Below are 25,444 nucleotides of genomic sequence, written 5' to 3'. Positions count from 1 at the left end.
TCATCCCGTTCTTATAATATACCGAAATACGCCTGTCTCTGATCGATAGCACTCTTAATTTTTTATTTGTTATAAATGTTTCATCTGTGGGAGAGAAAATTAAAATTTCAGAAGTTTTTAATCCTAAGGAATAAAAAAATATTTTGAAATGGAGGTAAATAAAGATCTTATAAGAAAATAAAAATTGAATTCAATTACGAATTACTTGACCAAGGCATCGTCAGAGATAGTAGAAATCAAATCGAAAAATATATTTATAGCATCTCGGAAAATTATCTAAAGGAAATAGTCTTAAATATCACAATTTCATCCTCCTCCGTTCGTTTTACCTTCGCTGACTTCTCACTTTCCACCATCCCCACGACAAAGGTTCTTGCCTGGCAGGAAAAAGTCGTTTCCGAACAAAAGCGCAAGAATCGATTTCTCACAGTTGGGTCCCTGGGTCCTATTGTTGGGTGAAGCTGGCACTTTACATCGTGTCATTGGGCAACGCATCCTTTGCTGTCATCTTTTGACTCTGATTTGAGTTATCTATTTTGATATGATTATGTACATTGCCTTAACATATTTGAAATTATTTCCCAGATATTAATTCTGTTATTTGTTTGATAACTCTGTAATATGGCTTCATCTTTCATGTTTCGTTATTGGTTTATTCCTTAGATGTTAGGCATGATAATATTATCATTCTCTAAATGCCAATTAAAAACTTCTATTTATTTCCAGTACGCCTATTGTCGTTTTAGAACGTATATTGTTATTAGTGTTGATGTCTAAATTGTAACTAATATTTTCACCTTAAGCAAACAGAAAAAAATCTTATTGAACTTGTTCTGTCCCGTAATGGTTCAGCCTTCAGCCCAGTGACACTGTATTGTAATTTTAGATTTTATGGCCTTCAGTTTTTCTTTTGCTTTTTTCATTAGTATTTTCCCCAGTTTCTTCTGCCATTTTTTTTCCATTTTCTGACGTCTTGCAAATAATTTTCAGTACTGTGTCATGGAATATTCATTCTTTTCAGATGACTGAGTTTTTATGATGTGAATGACAAATTACTGATCATTGCATTTATTTGCCGGAAAGCAGCCAAAGGAAAAGTTTCATCTCCTGATGTGGCCGTTAATTAGAAAGTCAAGTAATTATTGTAATGATATGTCAAAGAGAGAGGCTCCACAGCCTATAAACCACAGAGACCAGTTCATGGGAAATCGACATGGCAGAAAGAGGATCTGGGCTGAAGATGAGGTGTACCAGAAAATTAAGAGCAACCCCTGCATTACCCTGGCTGCTGAACCCTGTCGCGCACTTAGTATCGTAATGCAGGTACAAAGAACGCCAATTAGGAAGAGAGAGAGAGAGAGAGAGAGAGAGAGAGAGAGAGAGAGAGAGAGAGAGAGAGAGTTTACTTTTTGTTAGATATATATATGTCAAGTGTGTGCGTATCTAGAAGTTTACTTTTATATATTTACACACATATATATATATATATATATATATATATGCGCGTGTGTGTGCTAGTGTGAGACCAAAATACTTTATATCTAGGAAATGCACGGACCAAATTGAGTCATCCTCTGATTACTGACATAACGTGATGTAGGCATCATGAAAGAATGTTATGGGAAGCTGGCCGCTTAGGATGTGAGATCAGTTCTGGATTACAATCGTCGTCAGAGATTCTATATTAAAATTCAAATTCTGTGCCTAATGCGTGACTAATGATATCAATGCAAGGGCGTTTATTTTACAGGCGTAAAAACTTTGTTTTTTTAATTCCAGTGAGTATTGAAACGGGTAGGTCGGTGCTCTGATCTACCAGTGTTTGAAAACATCGAGAAAAATAAAGGATGGAGGAAAAAAGAGTGGGGTTTAACCACTAAGGAAGCGACATGCATGTTTGTGCGTTTGTATGAGTTAATTTATTCAAGTATGTGCTGATATCTTTCTTCCTGTATACATCAATTTTTGATAACCACGCCGACCTCTAAGTATTTCGAAATCCTTGCACTTTTTGGGTGTGCTTGTCATTGCATAAGCCTTGAATCCAAGCGACGCTGTAGGTTACGGCTTGCTTACTGTAACTTGGACGCATAGTTAGAATCACAGCATGAAATGGGGAACTTCTTTATTTATTTTCCACCTGAATTCAAGAGGTGTGGTGATAAATATATTTAAAAAGTGTGAGGGAATCGAAGAGTTAAGTGGTCATTATGGCTATCAGTAATACATTTATAACGTGCAATTAAAAAAAGTGAATGAGAGAACTAAGCATCCGGATAAAGCACACGTCATCAGGAACAAAGAGCTAAGTGTCTGGTTTCTAGATCCTCAAACTACAACAGCAGGGAACGTGATGACAGATATAAATTTTTCTAGAACTAGAAATTTTCTTGGAATATTCCTGTCAGCAAACCCAGAAAAATGCAAAAAAAAAAAAAGAAAAAGACTCGTGTTTCATGTAAGTTTTAGAAAATCTTTAAAACCCCAACTACAAGGCAATACTTTTCTCATAAGGCGCTTACCTTCACCAATTTACGAACCATAAGACCCTTACTTTTCAGCTCCTTAATAAGATATTTCTAATTACATAACTGACCTGATATTCTGTCTCATCTCGTAAATAATGATTCCACCAAATCCTGCCACCTATGAGAGCCTCTTGGAAAATAAATCAGAACGAGGCGCAGAAGTAACGAGGGGTTAGTAATAACCACCCGATAATTACCAGACGAAATAACGAGGCTACTTCGTAGCAATTCATTCTCCCTTTGTTTGCAGAAATTGGCGAAGGAACGAGGTGTAATTACCTGTTGGGAGGCGGGGCCAGGCTGTAGTGAAGCAATGTAGGTTAAGGTGAGTTAAAAATGAGTTTCCATCGCTGCACAGCAGTGTCTTTGTGTCGTTTACAAAGTTCCTGATTCATATTGCAGCCTCTTTGTGGGCTTCGAATAACGGAGATTCGGCATCGCTACCTTTGTACCGCCTCAGCACCCCTGAATCTGTTGGGGCCGTGTTGCGTCGGTTCGAAAATCCCAGTACAACTATCTCATCTTCTTAGTATCGCTTCGTATATCCCCTTTTAATGATTGTTTCTTTTTTTATAAGGATTCTAATATCCTTGACTATCAGGCCAGTACTATTATGTGGGGCAGAAACTTGGACGCTTAAGAGGAAAGAGGAGGGACTGATGGAAAGAAAACCGAGATGAGGATGGTGAGATGGATTGCTGGAATATCACTACTGGAAAGAAGGGAGACCCAAGATACAAGAAGAATGAGTGGTAGATGTAATGTAAAGGAGAAGGCTAGGGAAGCTCGTCTGAGATACTGTGGCCATGTAATAAGAAGAGAGGAGGTGGGACCAATCATGAGAGAGAGAGAGAGAGAGAGAGAGAGAGAGAGAGAGAGAGAGAGAGAGAGAGATGTCAAGTGTGTGCGTATCTAGAAGTTTACTTTTCTTATTTACACACACACACACACAGTGATGGGGTGGGGGGAGGAGTGTGGGGCGTCAGCGGATCAGATGGATGGATGTTGTGGGAGGGACATGGGTGAGGTGGGACTGGGGGAAGAAGATGCAACAAATAAGAATAGATGGAGAAAGCTGATTCGAGCGGCCAACCCTGCTATACAGTGGGACTAATAAGGTCGAAATAAGAAGAAGAAGAATATCTTTGACTAATGTAGCTTATTCGTATCGTTCTGAACATTCTCAGCTCCTCTGAACTGAAGGTACTTCTTCAACTGCTGTCTCTGCCTTACATTGCTGTGAGCGTCCCCTCCCAGAAACTGCAGTTCTGCAGCTTTTTCTGGTGTCTAGAGCAAAACTTACTCTTTTACTCTCTGTCCGATTGAGAGTCGGTGTTGCTTTGTTCTTGTCTTACCACATTCAGTCTGGGGCAATGATGTAAGGATAATCAGGACTAATTACCAGTTCATAATTATCATTACAGCTGATTATGTCTCTGTAGTCGCGCGAGTCAAGTCAACGCCCAGTGGGCGAATGTGTCATTGTTTCATTACACTAAAATGCTCGTTATCACGCACTAAGGACCTGTTGGATGATTACTTATCTTGAATTATATAATTTCCTAAGGGAAAATTGCGGTATTCGCGGTTTGCTGTAAGCGTCAATTTAAAATGTTTTAACTGCATTGGTGAATACTTTTTCTACGGAAAATTAAAATCTTTGTGGCCATATATACAAACAAATATTGAAAGTATTCTGTGTAATTACTGAAAAGATTTTCTAATGGACTGATTAGGATATTTTTTGTTAGTCATAAGCACATATACAAAACATTTTAATATCGCTTAGAAGTGAGATATGGTTAAACGATGAACTTATTATTAACTAGACTTCAGCTGTAGTAAGTTTGGTGAAAAATGTACCGTAAGATTTTTTTGTTTTTAGTCTGTAAATTCAGTAAGACGAGCGTTGCTATCAGTAGACATCGTGTTATTTAGTTTTGCTACAGGCAAAATGAAAATCGTAGCATATTGGAACTTTAAAATCAAGTTGAATGGAAATCATTCTCCCAAACCAACGTCATCTCTTTTCTAAAAGCTCCGTTTTCATCATTCATAGTCATTATGTTCAGATTTATCCAAACTTTATATCACTGAGAAAAAAAAAAACGAACGTTGACAAAGGAGTTTTTCTTTCCCTTTTTATCAGGAAATATTGGCAGCGAGGCTTAGAATGATCAACAACGACATCTGTTGCTGGACGTTTTCGTGCGCAAGTGGGCTCTGGGAGGAGGCGTATACAAAAACCACAAGAGCTCATTAGCTTCTTGGGAGGCCTAAGAGATCCCAGAACTTGAAGGAAGGCGAATGGATGTATATGTCAGGTAGTGGAGGGTAGAGGTGGCCAAGGTCGTTTAACTATGGGAAAAACTGTTTGGAGAGAGAGAGAGAGAGAGAGAGAGAGAGAGAGAGAGAGAGAGAGAATAAAAAGCTAACAATTGTAGAGATGCACTGTATCAATAAAAGATTACGTGGACATTTAGAAAAATATAAGAGAAAAATGAATTGGCTAGATGAACCTGCGACACAGACAGAAGACAACACATACATTATGCAAAACAAGTCTGGAGATTAATTGATAAGCACTTGAGGCAATTAGCTAATGGGAGCGGGCAGAATCACTTTACATATGCTCCCAAAGCTTCTCTTACACCCAAACCGGATGTGGTCTTCATCTGTCGTCTGCTTAATGGGAGAGGTTGACAAAAGGATCCGAATGGGTACAAGCAGGAGTCATAAAAACTCACATATCTTGAAGTTTAATAAAGAAAAAATAAGAAAATCTTTCTTTAAAAATATTTTTCCTTCTGGTACTATATCTACGATCAGGGTATAGAGCGTTGAGACAGAGCACCTGTGTCATTTGTGTCCTGAAGATTTGTCCTCCCTGACGTTACATTAAGTGGATAATTACTGTTCTCCAGCAATAACTACAGAGTGAATCCAAAGCCAAGGTCATTTGGCTATGAAAGTCTGTAATTAAATAAAAAATGTGAAGATGATATTTACTAGAGATTTTCCCTCAGTGTGTGTGTGTGTGTGTGTATATATATTTCTGACGCATCAAAATCTTATTCTTGAAATTTAGCAAAGGTGAAATCTTGATGAATTTTCAACTATTTGTCCAGTTTCTTTGATATTTTTTGTGCACAAAAGAGGACACTTCAAACTGAAATCTCTGAGCTTTTTCTAACATTCCATATTTTCCTTTCATGAATGAAGAGATTAACTACACAAAAGTTCACATGGCGTAATTTACTTATTTGCTACCTTCAGAGTGATTCAGAGGACGTAATACCTACGGCAAACTAAACCTCTTCCACGACACAGCTACAACCTAGTTCGTGGTGCAGTTGTTACACGTTTTCGATCAAACTGCAATTATCTTTGTAGAGTCTTTCGATAATCATACCGTGTCCATGTGCCAGAGCTCATGCCAGGTTCTGTTGATCCTTACCGTAATTTCAGACAGCCCTCTAACTATGGGGCTACAATGTTACAAAACCTATAGTCTTACCATATCGATGGTTTCCTCGCATTCTATCAAACTGATAACGTCTTAAATTTTTAATAGGGTGGAATCTCTGCTATGTTAGTTAAAGGTATAATGCATAGTGTAACTTTACACCTCTTTAATTTAAGATGACAATATTTAATGTTTTACTGTTCCACAATATCGATAGCTCACATGTTTTCGATGAAATTACATGTATATAAAAAGCGCAACAGAAGTAACAATAACGGTAACGGATCCCGAGTCTCTTTTGATACTTCTCAAACTTAGAGCAAGTAAACAAAGATCCTAAGATCCTACTATTACCAAGTGAAGTCAACATACTCCTTCTGGCAACGTGCCATTACTATTGTTGTTACAATATTAGGTTGGCCTTGTACCAGCACAGGCTTTTGCTTCTTTGAGAATCCCGCAAGTACCATATTTCATCTGAGAAACAGATAAACGGCCATTAAACGCCACAAAGAGAACGCACAATAGCCAACCATGATTAGCTCGAAACCGCCAATTGAATGTCGGCCGATATCTGAATAGAAGTATGCAAAGGTGCTGCTCAAAAGCTTCTTCCCAATCGGCCTAAGGCATCATATAGAAAAAGGATGGAGGGAGGGAGGAAGAGGGTGGAAGGGGCTGGGCTGGGTCAGGGAGTTTGTTCTGCCAGTGGTCTTTTGTAGATTACCACGTATGTCTGCCGTTTCTGCTCATTAGACGCTTTCGAAATGCGGGCTTTGGACTCCCATTGACACGGCTAAGTCGTTCATGAATAAAAGTCAGTCAAATGATGTTACAAAACTTCTCCAGTGTCATCAAAAGTTGGTTATCAAGATGGCGCCTGGAGTAGTATGAAACAACCAGGAAGGCGCATGCCTAAATCACAGGGTGTCATTTTGCGTTTTCCGCCCATCAATTACTATGTATAAAAAATGGTGTCTTGAAACCTATCAACAACGAGTCGGACGCTTCCTACTGTTAGGCTGACGAGAAAATAACTGGGGAACGGATCTGAAATGGCGCTAATAACGGGATTTCGAAACCTAGAAGAAATTTCGCCGCGAAGGGAACGTATCTAAACTGAAACGGATGGTTGAGACGGATTGCTTATTTCAACTGTCAACGGAAGGCGTCCACGCTTGTTTTTGGGCGGTAGCAGTTACAAGTAGCAGTTATTCCCTCACAAGCCCGGAAAGTCCCCCCGCCCTTCTCCCAGGCCCTGTTTTCACTTCAAGTTATCTGCCTGACTGAGGACAAAGATTAACGACCTCCTCTCCTGAAAAAACATTATTTCATTACTCATAAATCAACTCATTTGCTCAGAAGTACTTGCATATTTCGTATGTCCATTTTATCTTACTCTTACCCCTCCGTAAACAGATCTGATAAATGGTAATACCGGATGTCTCATAATCGCAAATTCTCATCTTCCCTTTCCTGGTGCTTGTGTCATCTCCTCCACTGATATACTCCGCGCCGTTCGTCCCATCAACAACAATCTTTTGCTCGTGTCTTTTCCTCTTACTCGTACTGTGAGTTTGCTTAAATTTTTCTTTCCCATTGAATCTAAGGAAAATTGAATATTAACAGCTGCTATCTTTTATAACGTTTTCTTCCTCTTAATCTTTCCTATTTCATACTGTTTAATAATTTATTTAATTTATGCCTGAGAACAAGAAATTTATAATTATTAGTATTAATTTTAGTCTATAACTGTAAATCGATCTTGAATTAGTCTGTTTGTGTCTGTCAGTTCTTTATTTTGCCAAGTTATCGAGTTCTGGGTAAAAACATTCTTGATCAAAATGTTTACATGCAAAATTAAGTACATATACAGTACAGTGTCTACACAAGTTTTTGAGATACACTTGTGCGATTATCTTTACCTCGTTCTAACACCGAAATCCGAGATCGAGTCTCTGCCGGGCATCAGAATAACTTCGCTTATCGTCTTTTGGATCTAGGCTTAGTAGTGACAAGCGTTTCCAAAATGTGAAGAAATCGAGGAGTTAACAGGACATTGTGGCTAATAAATATTACACACTTGTCTGGTAAAAAGGTGACCAATAGATTCTACATATTAAATAAAAAAATACATGCACAGATTGATAATGTGCAAATGTGTGAATCTGGGTATGCATTGAAGTATGTAAGTCCGTGTGTGTGTATACGTGTGTATGTATCATGTACATATAAAACGGTAGAAAAAAATCCCTTAAACTGGTGAGATGATCTTGCAGGATCTTACTGCTAAAGGGCCTAAAGAACATTAAAATTCTTGAGAAGAAATATCGAGCAAATCATTACCAGACGATGTTCCGATGAGCGGAGGTCTGTGGAAGTCTTTCTTCTAACAGAGCTTTCAACAGCAGTAGAATAGAAACGACCGTCTTGATGAATGATGACCTGCGGTTACCACTCCTTCCTTTGTCGTTTGTTAATAAGGACTGTGAAAGGAAATGTTCGGTGACCCACTGTGACGATTTGACCCATAAGAGTCTGGAGGCATGATAGCCATTAATCAGTTTCAAATCGCGGGTTCACTTAGTCACTAATAATATGGTATCGATTGAATTAATTTCATCATAACGATTATCAGATGTAGACAATTACGGACGATTGTCAGTAACATCGTTGTAAATGGAAGATTAATAGTTATTGTTGCCGGGAGCAATTAACAATAATGTGTCTAACCGCAAGTTAGACTCGAGGGCACTTTGGAATTCTTAAGTACTGTCCTCCTAATTGCAAAAAAAAAAAAAAAAAAAAAATCACTGTACATATAACTTGCACAGCTGCTAAAGATTTTTAAATATATATAATTATATATATATATATATATATATATATATATATATATATATATATATATATATATATATATATACATACATTTAGTCATTTAAAAAATCAGTGGCAACTATACCAGTTATATATGCATTGCTTAAGTTTTAATTTTCTTACTATCATGAGTGGAAAGTCATTAAAAATTCCAATGCGCTTGAAGCTAAGCCTACAGTCTAACTTGAGGTTGGACATTATCGTTAATTGAGCACAACAACAGCAACTATTAATTTTACCCTTCATAACGATGTTGATGACGATATATATATATATATATATATATATATATATATATATATATATATATATATATATATATATATATATATATATATATATATATATGTATATGTATGTATATATTGTCGCCAAAACCGTGCACTTTTGAAAGCTACGGAGATCTCTATACTCCTCGACTTCCTCTTACTTATTGGAGATGTTAGCCACTGAAAGCCTTAGACCCGAAATCCGAGATAATACTGATAATAATGGTAATATAAGAAATTAAGAAACCTTCTCTTCCGGTATGGGATTCCAACCCACACGCGATAGAAAAAGTGAGGCAATTGCTAACCACATATCCTGAGGGATATCTGACAGAAATATTAATCTAACAGATTTTTAAGCATAGTATTTTAATGCTCTCTTTGTAGCAATATTAATCTAATCATGATGATAACTGCTTCAATACTAAACAACTATCCTGCGTGGAATCTTGGCAAAACGATTGATATAATCTTGGAAAATAATTTGTATTTACGCAAAGAAAAACTAGTTCATTTTGAAAAGTGTCTAACGAACAGATGCACTCAGTGGAAGAGATTTGTTTGATACTCTTTATCCTGATTTTCACAGTGAACAGCGACTTGCGCACACACACACACACACACACACACACACACACACACACACACACACAAAATATTACAAAAGGGTAATATCCTCAGTGGCTTCGACATTGTCCACATCAGCCATAAATAATCTAGAATTCTTATTCGTGCTGACAATTGAGAAACCATAATAAAAGTCTTTAAGATCCTCCTCCTAATTTCCCCCCACTTCCTCCTCCTCCTCCTCCTCCTCCTCCTTCTCCTCTTCCCCCTCCTCCTTCACCTCCGCTTCTTTTTTCTTCTTCGTGAACTCTTGTTGGATGACCCTTCCCAATAAAAGAAATTTAAAAATCAATAAGTTTTTAAAACTATTTCCATTTCGACAATAGTTCCGGTTTCTTTCTTGGTTCCTATACCTGTTAAGTGCATCAATACAGTACATTCCTTTTTATGTCCTTTTATACCGTCGAGATAACTCAATAGATTAATTAGAGCAGCTGAATTCCCCTATATATTTCCTCTTATCTCCGAGATAATTCAGTAGAGAAGATAGATTCCATTTCGAATTCAGAGGCTATGCGACAAGATACACACCTAAGGAATGACAAGTTATGCAAAAAAAAAAAAAAGTGATTTTCCTGTCTGTTCCCCATCTGTTTCAAATCCATGATGACTGGACACTTTCCTTCCTGTCAGTATGACTGCCATTACACGTGATTGCTGGCTCTCATGACTTGGAATTTTGAGTAAATCATTAAACTTAAGAAACTAGAAATATGAGTGACCGAAAAGCTTCCATTTTAGAATGTTTAACTGTAACAAAACGTCTTTATCGTCTACGTGGTACTTCTGTCATTAGTGCCTTTGCTGTAGTGTTAATTTTGAGCTAATGGGAATGCCGTACTAGGGGTCATCGTCTCCACATGAGCGCTTGCGCGCAAGCATACGCATAAGCATTCCGACATGTACGTGACTGGACCTCATATCATATTATGTAGAACAAGTGACAATTCACTCGGAAATTTTGCTCACCGAAAGATTGTTGATCTAAATAGAGTTTAAGACTGTTGTACGTGAATATGCCCTTACTGTAATTTGCCTGTACTACAGATTGAAGAATACTCAGAAAAGAAGGAAAACTACAAGTCTATTATTTTAAATAGTAGCACGGCTCTCTTCATATGGGAAGAGGACCGTACTAATGCATGCATTCCGTAGCTAAACGTTTCCGAGTAAATAAAAAATAAAAAATATGTATATATGTACATATATATATGTATTTGTGTATGTATGTATGTACAGTATGTATGTGTTCAACTGTAGTGTCTAGGTCCTCTTCGCAATGTAAGGAGACACCAAATCTGATTGCATTTATATTCTTACCAAACACTAATAAGAAAAAAATGAAGAAAAAGTGTCACCTTCTTAAATGGAGCATAGTTCTCTCTCTCTCTCTCTCTCTCTCTCTCTCTCTCTCTCTCTCTCTCTCTCTCTCTCTCTCTCTCCCTGTTATTAGAGAAAATAACTTCGAAAATGGGAGATAGTAAGCTATAGAAGAGTCGTCACTGATATTAGAAAGAGAAAATAATTTTTATTTATTTATTTATTTATTTGTTCATCTTTTGGAGTCTTTCTTGTATGTTGTTCGACAGTGTCACATTTTTCATGACTTGGGTGGGTGGGTGAGAACTGGGCGGGTGAATGGAAGTAAGATGGATAACTACACACTTGTATGATTGTGTAAAGGTGATAACGGATATTTCCGTAAAGAAACTACAATGAAGGAAAACTGGCGGTTGGTTTAAAATCAGGATCTTGGTGGTTGTGAACTTGCATTTCTTAATTCATCCCGGTAAGATTAGTGATATTTGTGAAGATGAACGTTCAATTTTCGCATCATTCGGCCACAGAGTCGCTGCAAGATTACAATGAACGGATTCTTTGCTTGACAGAGACAGAATTAGTTTTTTTTCGGAAAGAGCTAAAATCTACCTTCTTTTTTTTTTAGCCGACCGAACTGGAAAGAGTTTTGCGAGTCCTGCAAGCTAACAGAGGCTATCTAACGGATGGCTGAATAGCGTTAAAGCACTCAAGGTGAAGAGTTGGCGGACAAAATAGCCGCTTTTTGAAAACTAGAGCTCGAGATACGGTGCCTTTGGAATTTCGGATGGCAGGAAGTACGTGAGATTTCAGGAAGTTCATTGTTGTTCTTTCTTTCTTTCTTTCTTTCTTTTTCTTTCTTTCTTCTGAGTCTGCCTAAGGTAGGTGCACGGTCCGATGGTATTCAGGTAATCTGTAGGTAACGGATGCCGTCGAAGACTTTATGACCATGAGTCTGTATTAATAAGAATACGTGTTTTATGAAGATACGTGCAACACACACACACATATATATACATATATAAATATATATATATATATATATATATATATATATATATATATATATATATATATATATATATATACAGTATGTATAAATTTATACATATATATTTATTTATACATATATATATTACATATACATATATATATATATATATATATATATATATATATATATATATATATATATATATATATATATATATATATATATTTATACATATATATATGTATATATATACGTATATATAAACATACACATACATACATGTATATATATATATATATATGTATATATATATATATATATATATATATATATATATATATAATTAGTTGATAGATAGATAACAATTTCATGGTGCAATCTATAGTGCTCTCGCCTCGCTATCGAAAGAGCCTGAGTTAGAAACCAGAGCGATAAAAGGATTGATTATAGATACGTTTTGTTAGAAACTATTATGTCTTTCTTGATCTAAGCAGTGAATAATGCACCTGGTAGCCAGTGAACTTGGATGGGGATGGATCTGGGCAAGGGGCTGCCAAACTTATCCTGAGCATGAGATGTGAATCAAAAGTGTAACTAACACCTGGCGCCACACCTCTGAGGGGTAAAGGTGTGTAGGTTAAAAAAAAAAATCTATTATAGGTATGTACATCTGAGTGAGCATGCGTTTTTGCGTTGATATATAAGGAAAATCATCCATTATTTTTGCAGTAGCCTCCCGACAAATCTTCACGACAGAAAATTATCTGATGTAAACAGTCACATTCCACTTCTTGCTTTGCTTTGCCCAACCTTTCTACTTTGGGGAAAAATCATTTTTAGACAACATTTCTTCAAAAATGTAAATGAAAAATAAAAAAAAAAAATTACACATGAGACATTCTTAGATAGAAAACACCTATTATACTTTTAGAAATAGGACTTTCACTTGCCTATTCACTAACAAAAGATCCCTAACACAAAAGAAATCTTAAACCATAACAGAAACAATACTGATGCTGGTTGCTAACCAGACCAGTTATCGGACCAATTAAAGTTCACTTAGAAACAATACATATAATCAGCGCTCCAGTACGTCTCAGGGTACCTGAAACCCCTTAAACGAAAAAGCCATTGACGCATTCTTACGGAGAGACAAAAGAATATTACAATGCCCCTGGAAAACCTGGGCATAAAAAACGTCGCTTTTCCAGTAATGTCATATTGTCCAGAGGATTAGGACTTATTATTTGGCAGCTTCGTGGAGTCTTCTTAACCACCAAAATCGACGAGGTGGCTTTGAAGCACCTTGTCAAAAGTGCACCTTGACTCTCCAGCCTCTCCTATTGTGAGGAAAGCCTGGCGTCCACGACGTCTTCCTGGTTACCTTCTGGGAAGAGGTGGCCCAGATTAAAGGGACGGAGACGGAAGAGACCATCTCTCGCTAACCCATTGTCAGGGATGGTAATGAGACATTTTCTCTTCCATAAATAAGATGGATCAAACGATTAGATGATGCGTCATTCAACCAGGTCTTACGATGCTTTGATGAATGATTATTGTTTTTGTGTTTTTGACTGAATGAAGTAAAGTGAGATGGCGCCGTGTTTTTCACACTTTATAACGTCACATGATTTATGCGTGGGACGCAACAGAACACGAAATTCCACATTCCTTTTTGAGTTAAGCATAAGCTGAAGTTTTAAGATTTCGTGAATATAAGGAACCGGAATGTTTTAGGTAGAGGGAGGAAATCATTAATGAAATGATGTATAAGCTCATATATACATCATACACTTCTCTCTCTCTCTCTCTCTCTCTCTCTCTCTCTCTCTCTCTCTCTCTCTCTCTCTCTATATATATATATATATATATATATATATATATATATATACAGACACATATACTGTATGTATACATATATAGAAATGCATACGCATGCATATATATATGTGTAAGTATATGCATAACGTTATAAAGCGTATTTCCTAAAAATAGCAAATATATTTTCAAATTATTCATATTTTGTAGAAAGGCTTGTTTACTAGTTTACTGTCCTTGATTGGGCTGTTGTCCAAAACCAGTATCTGTAAATTCTCGTTACTACTGAGACTGTTTATTTGGTAGCCACAATGAGTGACTTCAGTGGCGTTGTTACCAGCTCGTTGTCGTGAAAACCGGATCTTACCTTTGAGATCGCCTTCCTGCTTGTAAGAATGTGTTCTAGTGTCATGTGCTAATGATCTGATTAGATAATTACCATCTTTTCTTCTTAGTCAAGCATTTTTGCGCGATGTGATTTCTCTGAATGTGATCAAGGCCGGCTGAGACAGGAAACGCGTTATTACTTCCTTTATTTTTGCGCGATTATTTGTGTTTTTATCAGGTAAGTGAAATTCGTTTTCTTTCAGAGGCAAAGTTTTCACTCGTTCTTTTTTGTTTTTATGAAAATATGCTTTTATGTAAATATTTTCTTCATTTTTCCTGATGGCTTGGAAAACTGTTTAAAGATTATATTCTATGAGAGTCTTTGGCTCTATCTATTCATCAATGCATTAAAATGAACACATACATACATACATACATACATAAGTGTGTATGTGGGCGTGTGTGGGACTGTCTGTGCATGTATAAATTTTAAACAACTACCAATATGCAAACGCATTTGGTTATACAAATAAGCTACGAAGATGTAATTCATTAAATGAACATTAATTAAACGACGATTAAGCATTTTCATACTTCCGTATCAAAGTAAATTTTTATGAAGGAACCGCAGGAAAACAGTTCAAACCCTCTCCTCGTCAGATACATTTCTTGATATCTCTAAAGATATCTCGTAAAAGACCAACATCCTCAAAAAAATTAATTAAAATGAATGACTCAGTGTCAGCTTATATTGGAATTTCATACTGGAAAATCCTTTAGAAATACAACAAAAAAGCTGAACATTTGATTTTAATTGAATTCCATGAAGCGAATCACTCCGAGTTCCATCTATGCTCACGTAACAAATGCTCCTGCGTGCTGTCATCGATCAGGATTCGAAGCGAATCTGATTCGGGACAGCTGAGTATTCGAAGCAGAAGAACGAATCGCAGCAACGCCTCTTACACAGATTCTTATTAAAAGGTAGAATGTTGAAGATCTCTGATATCAAGGGCGAAAATCGAATAAGAAAGATGTCAAGATAAATTATAGTGCATAGCCTTCACGGAAAGAGATTGCGATATTAAACAATATTTAATGCATGAAACTGAACCATCAGAACCATGGTCTTAGACCATGATCACAACCGTTTAAAAGTGTACAGACGCAGATACATCTGCAGAAAGACCCACTTGACTTCCGTGTAACTATCTAACATCAGCATAATTTTGTCATTTGGTGGAAGAAAGTAAAAAAAAAAAAAAAAAAGGAAAAATGGGGAATGCGTAATGATAGGATGTAAATAAACTGATAAGAATCAGGACAAGTGTAAGTGCAAAGTTCTGGTGCGAGAAAATAGTTTAAAATGGAATGTGTCGTGACTGACGTTTACTGATCATATTGCAGGGAAGCCTCGGGGACTGGTTAAAGAGATTGGAAGTGTTTGTAAGAGGTGAAAGTTGAAAGTGAATGTTAGCAAGAGTAAAGCAATGAGGGTGGAAGGAAGCCAGGAAAATAGATAAAGGAATATCAGTATATGCGGCAGAATGAAGCTGATGATTCGCGGAGGTTTTTCAAAGCAAAAGTAATCTGTGATAATGGGATTGAGAAAAAGGACACTCTCAGAATCGGTGAAGCGATAAAGTTAAAAAAATAAGATTCTAATATGAGTAGAATCTAAATGGGAATTTATCTCATTAGTATAAAGTAACAATCAAACAAATATTGAATAATTCGTTATTTAAGCAGACAAACAAAGTCAGGGCTACGCATGATCTCGTAGGTCTGAGCATGCATGCCGGCAAGAGCGCACTCACTCAAGTATAGCAGGCTTCCATGGCCATAGAATTGAATTTACACGGAAAATTCGACCTGGGAAGACGCGCGACGAGGTCACGTGACCCTTGCTCGCAGTCAATCGGTTCTTGTACAGAACAAGTAAAAAATGCGCCGAAGTTTCTTTGGCGCAATCGAGTTTTCTGTACAGCGTATAATCAAGGTCACCGAAAATAGATCTATCTTTCGGTGGTTTCGGTATAATGCTGTAGGAGCCGCGGCCCATGAAACTTTAACCACTGCCCAGTGGTGGCATGTCCTATATCGTTGCCAGACGCACGATTATGGCTGACTTTAATCTTAAATAAAATAAAAACTACTGAAGCTAGAGGGCTGCGATTTGGTATGTTTGATGATTGGAGGGTGGATGATCAACATACCAATTTGCAGCCCTCTAGCCTCAGTAGTTTTTAACATATGAGGGCGGACAGAAAAAGTGCGGAAAGGAAAAGTGTGGACAGAAAAAGTGCGGACGGACAGACAAACCCATCTCAATAGTTTTCTTTTACAGAAAATTAGAAATGCAAACAGTGAGGCTTCCTTTTCTAGGTGTGATTCCCAGCTTACCGAAAGCATCTCTGATCACATTTACAATTTTATACTGGTAAGTTTCAAGAAATTTTTACAGCACAAAATTTGTTTTTATTCACTAGTTGTTCGTTTTTATTCAGAATTTATCTGGTCTATTTACTCCGATATATTTGGCCGACGCAGTTCAATGCTTTTCTCTGACACCGGATAAAGATTCAGTTATAATGTTGCTGTGAAGTGACGCGCCATCTGTAAAACGTAACATGGAAAAATCTACGAAACGGAACACTGAAAATTTACAGAGTGAAACGCGGAAGTTTCTATATAAAACCGGGGTTTTACTGTAGACATGCAGTTGACCTTTTTATTACGATATAATGCATGTGCTCATCTTCTATTCACGCCTGGTTGACGGAGACCGAGCAAGAGAAAGGAAGGCTGAGAGGAAGTTGGCTGATCCATGAACGCTCTGGAATGTTTGTTTGGCGGGATAATCGATAAAAAAAAAAAAAGATGATTGCTCCTTCAGAGTGTCGTTTTCCCATGATCATTGTATACGACGGTCTGGTGGCTTTGTCTTCGACCCTCCACCCATTTTGATTAACAATGATGATATCGTCAATATTCCAAGATTATGAAATGATATGACGTGACTTATCGTCATTCATTATTCAAAACAAAGAGAACTGGTGCGATAAAAAAACCCCAGATGCTGCCTCATCGGGTGAGCTCCTCTTGGCTTCAAAGTTGCTGTCGAACGGACGTTGACTTTTGGCTCTTACTGTAAATCAGGCAATGTTGGATTTACTTGGGAATACGTCACGATGAGGAAGGTATAAAGGACAACTGATTTTACATCACCCTAAGGTAACAAGATTAATGATAACAGGAGCTAATTATAGTAATTATAGTGTACTTTCTTGAAATCCTTACCGAAAGTAATTGAGCATTGTTTTTCCACAACAAGGAATAATGTAAGCTAAAATCAACTTTATTCCTTACTTTGGATGCTATACAGAACAGTTTTGAACTGGATGAACGGATTAGTGAACGGACATAGTTGAACTGTATAAATGTGTAGGAGTAGAAATAAGGGTATCAGTGGCTCATTGCTTTACAGCAATAAATATTCTTTACGAAAATACAAACCACAGACTAGTATAATTCAAGCTGCTGAATATGTAGACAACCGATCATTTCATTTAACAGCAGCTAGAGATTTTCATCAGCCAGACTCCATTGGAAGCCTGATATCTGTATCACCACCGGTTCAGTGGGTAGATGTAAACACTTCAAAACATGCAAAGATATCATGTTGAATCTTATGTCAAGATCATGCATGAGATGCCAAGCAGAACCGTCCTATGTTCGTATTTCGGTGTTCAAACACGAAAGGAATTTAAAGATGTAAAGTAAAGGAAAGGGCGAAGAGTCTAAAATAGTGACTATCAAACCTTAACTTCTGTTTAAAACTTTGGGAAGATTGTTGCTACAGAGAGAGAGAGGGGGGGAGGTTTATATTGTTCTAGACACCTTCAGATGAAGGAAGTGAAGAGCCATTATCAGTGCAGGACTTATCTCCTGACGCAGCTCTCCATGAAACTATTTATGCCTTAAAGAGCAGAAAACAAAGTATAACTGCTTTCTTCCTCTACATAAAAAGATAAACTTTACCTAAAATTACCTCCACGTTCTTTGACCAACATTAAACATCCCATAAATCAAGTTTCCGCAATTTCGAAATTTCATGAACTACATGGTATAATGTCCGCACAATATACTCTTTTAACTGCAATTTTAATGTTGCTTCCAAGATTAATAAGAGAAAATAGTCTTCGAAAGTTTACTCTGTTCGAAAATTATCCTTAGTTTGGTCAAACGTTCTTGGCCTCAGTCATTTTCAGAGACATTGCACTGATCTTGTATAGTAACAAAAACGTTGCTTTCAAGCCTCGAGCACAGGTCCCATGGTCCCGTTACCAAAGATTTGAAGCCTGTCTTCTGGTAGGATGGTAATATGCTTATCTGTCTGTCTATCTATCTGTCTGTCTTTCCATCTATATACATACACACACACACACACACACACACACACACACATATATATATATATATATATATATATATATATATATATATATATATATATATATATATATATATATATATTTTACAGCCCCAGTTCCTAAATAACTTCAGGCCAAAATATTTTTGTAGCAATACACCTCTAAATGGCGTGACCTATGTATTATTTACAATGAAAAATTTCAAGATAACTGTGGCTTCAGTTTTTGAAGTATGTATGTATGTGTATATATATATATATATATATATATATATATATATATATATATATATATATATATATATATATATATATATATATATATAATCAACCTCTTAATCATGGTGTTTTGAAATGCAACATGACCTTTATTGCTCTTTGCGAAAAAAATAAAGGAAAATGAAGATTTAAATTGCTGACTCAATAAATATTTAAGTTCATCAAGCATGCGTACTCCAAGTTTCACGGCGCTCGAGCCCACATGTCAGACTTGAACGTTTGTATACAAAGATATATCATGATATTTACTCTCCATATCACCCATGGGTTTCTCTTCTTCTAAAAGATAAACAATTTTGTCAGTTAAGTGAATCGTAGATATGTGTTCTTATGGGGCATTAATTTTGGGATAATGATCACTGTTTGCATCTAGTGAAATTAGCCTGAGTTCGTAATATCTAGCTGTGTATTATATATCTTTTATTGTTGAGTAAGTTGTTGTTATGAATAAATTATGAATAGGCTTCTTCTGCTGAAAACGAATGTTTTTTTGCCTGTCTTTTCTGTTATGTTCTTAATACTTAACGCCGAGTCAAAAGTATTACAGTTAAAAGGACTTTCTGAGATATATTTCTCCAGATCAAATTATCCTTTGGGGGTTATAAAAGCGATTCTTTTTAATAATCTTAAAAACTATGCCACACTTATAAATTATAAATGATTAAGACATGTAAACTTAATGAAACTGGAGCATTTGTGGCATCTGGGAGAGTGTGGTCGAAATCATAAAACTGTCAAATTGAATATCTTTAAGGTTATACCACACGGAAGGAGAGTAACAAAAAATGAATAGTTCTCTTCTCTGCCTGTCTTAATATCCTGAAAAAGACATACCACCACGAACAGGTAGGCATGTGTTGTTTATCGCAAGAAAATTCTGGAATTTGTAAGGAGAAACAGTTTCATCTTTTAGCAATAACAACAAAATGGGTATATATATAGTTAAGTTTATATATATATATATATATATATATATATATATATATATATATATATATATATATATATATATATATATATATATATATATATATATTCCATGATTCGAAATTATACTTTCAGTATTTATAGTTTTATGGATAATGAATAAATGTAGATATTTGCTAAAGTTACTACCTCTAAACGTACAGAGCAATTTCTGTTAGTGCCTTCCAGATCAAACTAACTTCTCGGACTCAAAAATATGCGGAGAAAAGAACTTTGAATTTCATGGCGATATTGAAGTTCTCTGGTTAGCCTGCTAGATTTACACGCACATACGCATGGTATTCGCAAATGAATATAAACTAAGACAGATAGAGAAGAATGTCAGAAAAAATTGATAGATTGAAAACTCTGGAAGATAATTTAGGCAAGGACAGGATTTCTATTAAATTAAAAGTCTAAAATATAGGCTGCTTCTCTAAAAAGATAATTTTGTTTCAATAACTCAAACTCAGATGGGTTTTCCACGGCATAAAAAACTTTTCATTTGTACATTATTTTGAGTTTCCTTAAAAAACATTCTGCACGTCTTTGTTGGACGAGGCATCTCAAGATTGACAAAAGATACGGCTGTTGCTCTGTCACCTGTGTCGTTATCTCGAAGACGGGTCTTCGGTTAGCCCTGCGTAAATTGCTGTCTTTTGAAAGGGCGTCTCCCATTTCCGAAATACCACACGCGCACGCACAGACGTTCACGTTCTCACGTATACACACCAACCGAATCGGCTCGGCAAATTCGAAATCCTGTAAAAATATACGTCTCTTAATGATAAGCGTGTCGCCAGAACCCGCGAGGAAAGAATATGATTGAGTAATCAAAACGAAGCTGACAAAAATTGCATTTTTGTTTGGATAATCATGTGGTCAGCAATGTCTGAAAGTATGGTTTAACATGACCAGCCACGAACAAGGTATATAACTAGGCCCTATCAGAAAACCGCCGAATTTGTTCTGCACGTCTTTAGCCGGGTACCTGTGGCCACTACTCTCCATAGCCCTAACGTCCCAGGTCCCCTCTGGAGAGAGAGAGAGAGAGAGAGAGAGAGAGAGAGAGAGAGAGAGAGAGAGAGAGAGAGTTGGAAAAAGACCGCGGTCTTTGGCCAGCAAGGAGACGACCAACCGTTTTGGCCTTATTAGGGAGCGTGAGACTTGGGGCGTCCCTCGGATTTCCTCCTACGACCACGACCGAATCCTTCAGTCTAGTTCTGGGATTCCTGGAGAGAGGGCGTCTTTTTATTTACTCTGGCCAGGTTGCGCTCCATGACAACTCCTGCTGATTCTGTACTCAAGGATGGGCTTGGGGGTGTTTGTTTAGATAAGAGGCCAACAAGCAGCTATGCACGACCCTTGTTTCAAATAGATATCGGAAGATGCATGGACCAAAAAGTTAAATTTGTTGAAACGAAAATGCGCCAACTCGTAAAAAATTAAATTCTTGCTCTGATCATTATGATATTTGAGATATAAAATTTAACTTCTGTATTATGCACAAGTTTGTGATTCATGTCAACAAAAATGAAAAGATCCATGTATTTTTAAATTTTTAATTTTTGAGTTTATGTCATGTTTTGTTTTTAGTTATATTATATTAGTATGTGAAACTGTATGTAAAATTATTCTAGAATAAGAATTGGTTTTGCATCAACAGCGTGTTTGAAAATGAACAAACTCCTTTCTGTTTATGTTTATATATATATATATATATATATATATATATATATATATATATATATATATATATATATATATATATATATATATATAGTGAGTGACTGTATATATATACTTTTTATTGCATCTTAATATATATTATTGATATATATATATATATATATTTTATTATATATATATATATATTATTATATATATATATATATATATATATATATATATATATACACATATATATATATATACACACACACATACATATATATATACACATAATACAGTTAAGTTCAGTACCGAGCGCTTTCGCGTTTTTCACGCATCATCGGGGCACAAATGCCTCGACGATGAGTGAATAAACGTGAAAGCGCTTGGTGCTGAATTTCTGCCTGGTATAATCCTGTGGTATTCACTCCTACTAAAATCACGTACGTCTATATATATACAGTATATATATACACTTATTTATATATATATATATATATATATATAATATATATATATATATATATATTTATTTATGTATATAATATATATACACATATATATATATATAATTTATAATGTATGTATGTATGTATTTATATATATTTATGTTACACGCGACAGTAAATACCTTTTTCATTGCAACTCACAATTTTTTAATGAACACGTTCTAATCATTCATCGTTTTCCTGGTCCTATTTAGATACAGTCCATAATACTAAGGAAATCAATCACCTGTAACAGGTAACCAGTAAATCTGGTATTAGGGGACTGTGAATTCTTTTGTCATATCTTAGCATTTAGAAATGAATTTTTAGTTTCTGAATTGGTGCTACAGTTAAGGTAACTAAAAGTCCGTCATATTAACATCATAGCCGCGTTTTTTCAAATCTGGTCACACGCTTGAAACTGGTACAAGCATTGACAGATTAGCAATTTCTTAAGAGATAATTTTCATTAACAAAATCAAGTTAATGAATATTTACTGAGAGAGAGAGAGAGAGAGAGAGAGAGAGAGAGAGAGAGAGAGAGAGATTATGGTGCTTTTTCTGTAGTATCAAGCATTAACACGAAACGATACCCCATTCGGAAAATAGTCACTGATTTATAAAATCCTTGCTAAAAGGAGAGGATTAGGAATTGGATGACCATATCATTTTCATTTCAGATATTATGCTAGGATAACAAAGTCTTGTGACGTTTAAGACATGATATTCTATCATATTATCTCAGAGACCACCCAAACAGATTTTGTCAAGCCTTTAAATAAATGTAAACAATATACAGCTTAATTTTATTTATTTATTTATTATTATTATTATTTTTTTGCTGCTGAAGCAGTTCGCCTGCCTACCGATTCACAGGTTCAAGGGTAAAAAAAAAAATAAAATGATCTTACTGGCAAAGCTCAAACACTTGTTTGATCCACATGACTCTCACGCATTGTGACACACGAAAGGTCAATTAAGTTTTTCTCGCCTTTCCTTCCGCGCTCCGTTAATTACATGTAATTCCAGTGATTAGGGGCTTTGCCGATTAGGTCGCTCTTGCCTTTCTTCGGAACTAGGTAATGAAAAAGAAAAGCCGCTTATTTGTTAAAAGACAAAGGCATATGACACAGCTGTTTAACCTTTAATGACCTCGTGTTTTAACAAGCAAACAATGCTTACGTGAGAGTAATTGCAATCATTAGCTTAAGGGGACGTTTGTTTACAAACAACTTTCTCTCTATCGTTCTTCCGGTGCTGTTCTTTGTTCAGGCTGTTTCCTCTTCTCAGAAGAAATATTCGTGTTTTTTCACTTCTACATATTTTAGCTTTCTTAAATATCTTTCGTTTAAAGGTAAATTTATAAGATGAGGAGAATGAACGCATACTTGATAGAGTGCAAGCTTATTAAATATTAATATGATTTACCATAACTGCTCTGCGAAACCGTCATCCTGCAAAGATCACCAAAAGTTACAGAGATAAGGATTTCTTCATTTCGTCAAATACAAATACTTTTTTCTTCCCAGTCCTCAACAGAAGTATAAGTCATAGTGTCAAACGTTTTTCCTTTCTTCAAGAAATTGTTTTTCTAACCCCTGGGACATTATCTGGTAATATACCTTCTAGGTGATTTCATTAGAATTTTAACTTTATGTCTACGGTCGTTCTTTCAGAGGCCACCTGCCTTTTCCGCTTCCGTGTGGAAATATCTGCCACCGTAGTCGGATCATTGATTAAGGCTTCATGTCATTGTCTTTAGAAACCAAAATAACAGATATTCTCTCTCTCTCTCTCTCTCTCTCTCTCTCTCTCTCTCTCTCTCTCTCTCTCTCTTATGATTAGCCTTGGGCTTGGGTGATGAAAATTTGGATATTTTTTTGCAATTCCTCTTATTTTGAAACTCCATTCATAGAATATCAGATGACCTAAAACGATCATAAGTAAGCTGGAATGATATGCACTGTGGTCTACCTTAGCTAAGATATTTTCAATAATTTCAAAATATAAATAAAATACTGGGAAAGATACGAAGATCAGGCTCAAATGCAATAATGTAATAAAGTTTGGGTGAAATACAGAATTTGTAACGCTAAACAAATTCTGCTGAAAACCAAAAATCATTCTAAAGTAAAAACGCTTAAAATATTAGAAATTATAAAATGAGACTTTAAAAAATGTTTTAAAGATTTCTTTATTTTTAAAGTCTTGGGAAAGAATTTTAAATTAATATATATTTCACTGACAAATTGACGGCATTAAAAACAGGTGGGAATAATTCTAGAAAAATAGATAGCAATAAGGTGATATAGATATGTATGTATGTATATGTGTGTGTATATATATATATATATATATATATATATATATATATATATATATATATATATATATATATATATATATATATATATATATATGAATGACACTAAAAATGAAATTCAGTTTCAGAAGCAATAGTTCACATATTTTTATATATAATTTCAAAGACCAAGAGTCGAAAACAAGGCCGATAAATGTGTATATGAACTCTAGTGGTTTCACTTATCCCATTCAAAGCAATACAGTTACCATGCAAAAAGCTCTTAAATTTTCGATTCACTAACATTTTTAGGTACGATTCCCCCTGATTACTTTGCAAGTCCTAATAGGAAAGTAAATACTCCTTTTCCTTTTTCTTATCAGACTTCCCACTAGGGGTTGGAAGGAGAATTCATTTAGAGCTTTCCCTCTGCACTACAGCAAAGGATAAGGTTTTGTCCCACCTCATTTTTACATTATCTGTCGAAATCTGATATATTTACTAGAACTTAAACAGATACATCTTCACACTTATGACGTAATGCTAAGATTTCATTGTATAGAAGTTGTATTTCCATATGTGCAGGCATTTGACGAATTACTCTTTCATTTCTCTAGACATTTTTTACCCTTGGAGAGCAGATTCCGGTTTTCAGCAAATATTTTTGTGATGGGGTTGCTGATCGGATGAATAGATTTATTACAGCGTGTTACTGCCTGCCGTCAACCGATAATTTTTTACAAATGAAATTATGAGAGAGAGAGAGAGAGAGAGAGAGAGAGAATCTGGGTAGTATGCAGAGTAGGGAGACAGGGATATTCAGTGTTCCTTTGGGAAGTCCAGGGAGAGCAAAGGCGCCCCCCTCCACGGCCAGATCAGGACACGGCGCCCTAATTTAGGTTAGGAAGATAAATTCTGGTTAGGTCAGGACACGGCATTATAGGAAAGGTTATGATTTCTTACGCCTACCGCTGTCTCCCTACTCTGCATCCGCTCCCAGAATCTATGTTTATTATACTTGGTACTTACTAAGCAGGAGCCGGTGTCGGTTTAACCTGGCAATATGATGTTCACCTTAAA

General features: G+C 35.9%; 1 protein-coding gene across 1 annotated transcript in view; it reads right to left on the bottom strand.

Annotated features, from left to right (window-relative positions):
- The window catches only part of LOC136843005 (uncharacterized), a 57,234-nt gene that overhangs the window by 30,920 nt on the left and 870 nt on the right, over nt 1-25,444 (bottom strand). The window lies entirely within an intron of this gene.

This window comes from Macrobrachium rosenbergii, chromosome 10, assembly GCF_040412425.1.
Source record: "Macrobrachium rosenbergii isolate ZJJX-2024 chromosome 10, ASM4041242v1, whole genome shotgun sequence".
Taxonomy (NCBI): Eukaryota; Metazoa; Arthropoda; class Malacostraca; order Decapoda; family Palaemonidae; genus Macrobrachium; species Macrobrachium rosenbergii.
Note: the sequence above shows the minus strand (reverse complement) of the source record. Positions and strands in the feature narration are given on the sequence as shown.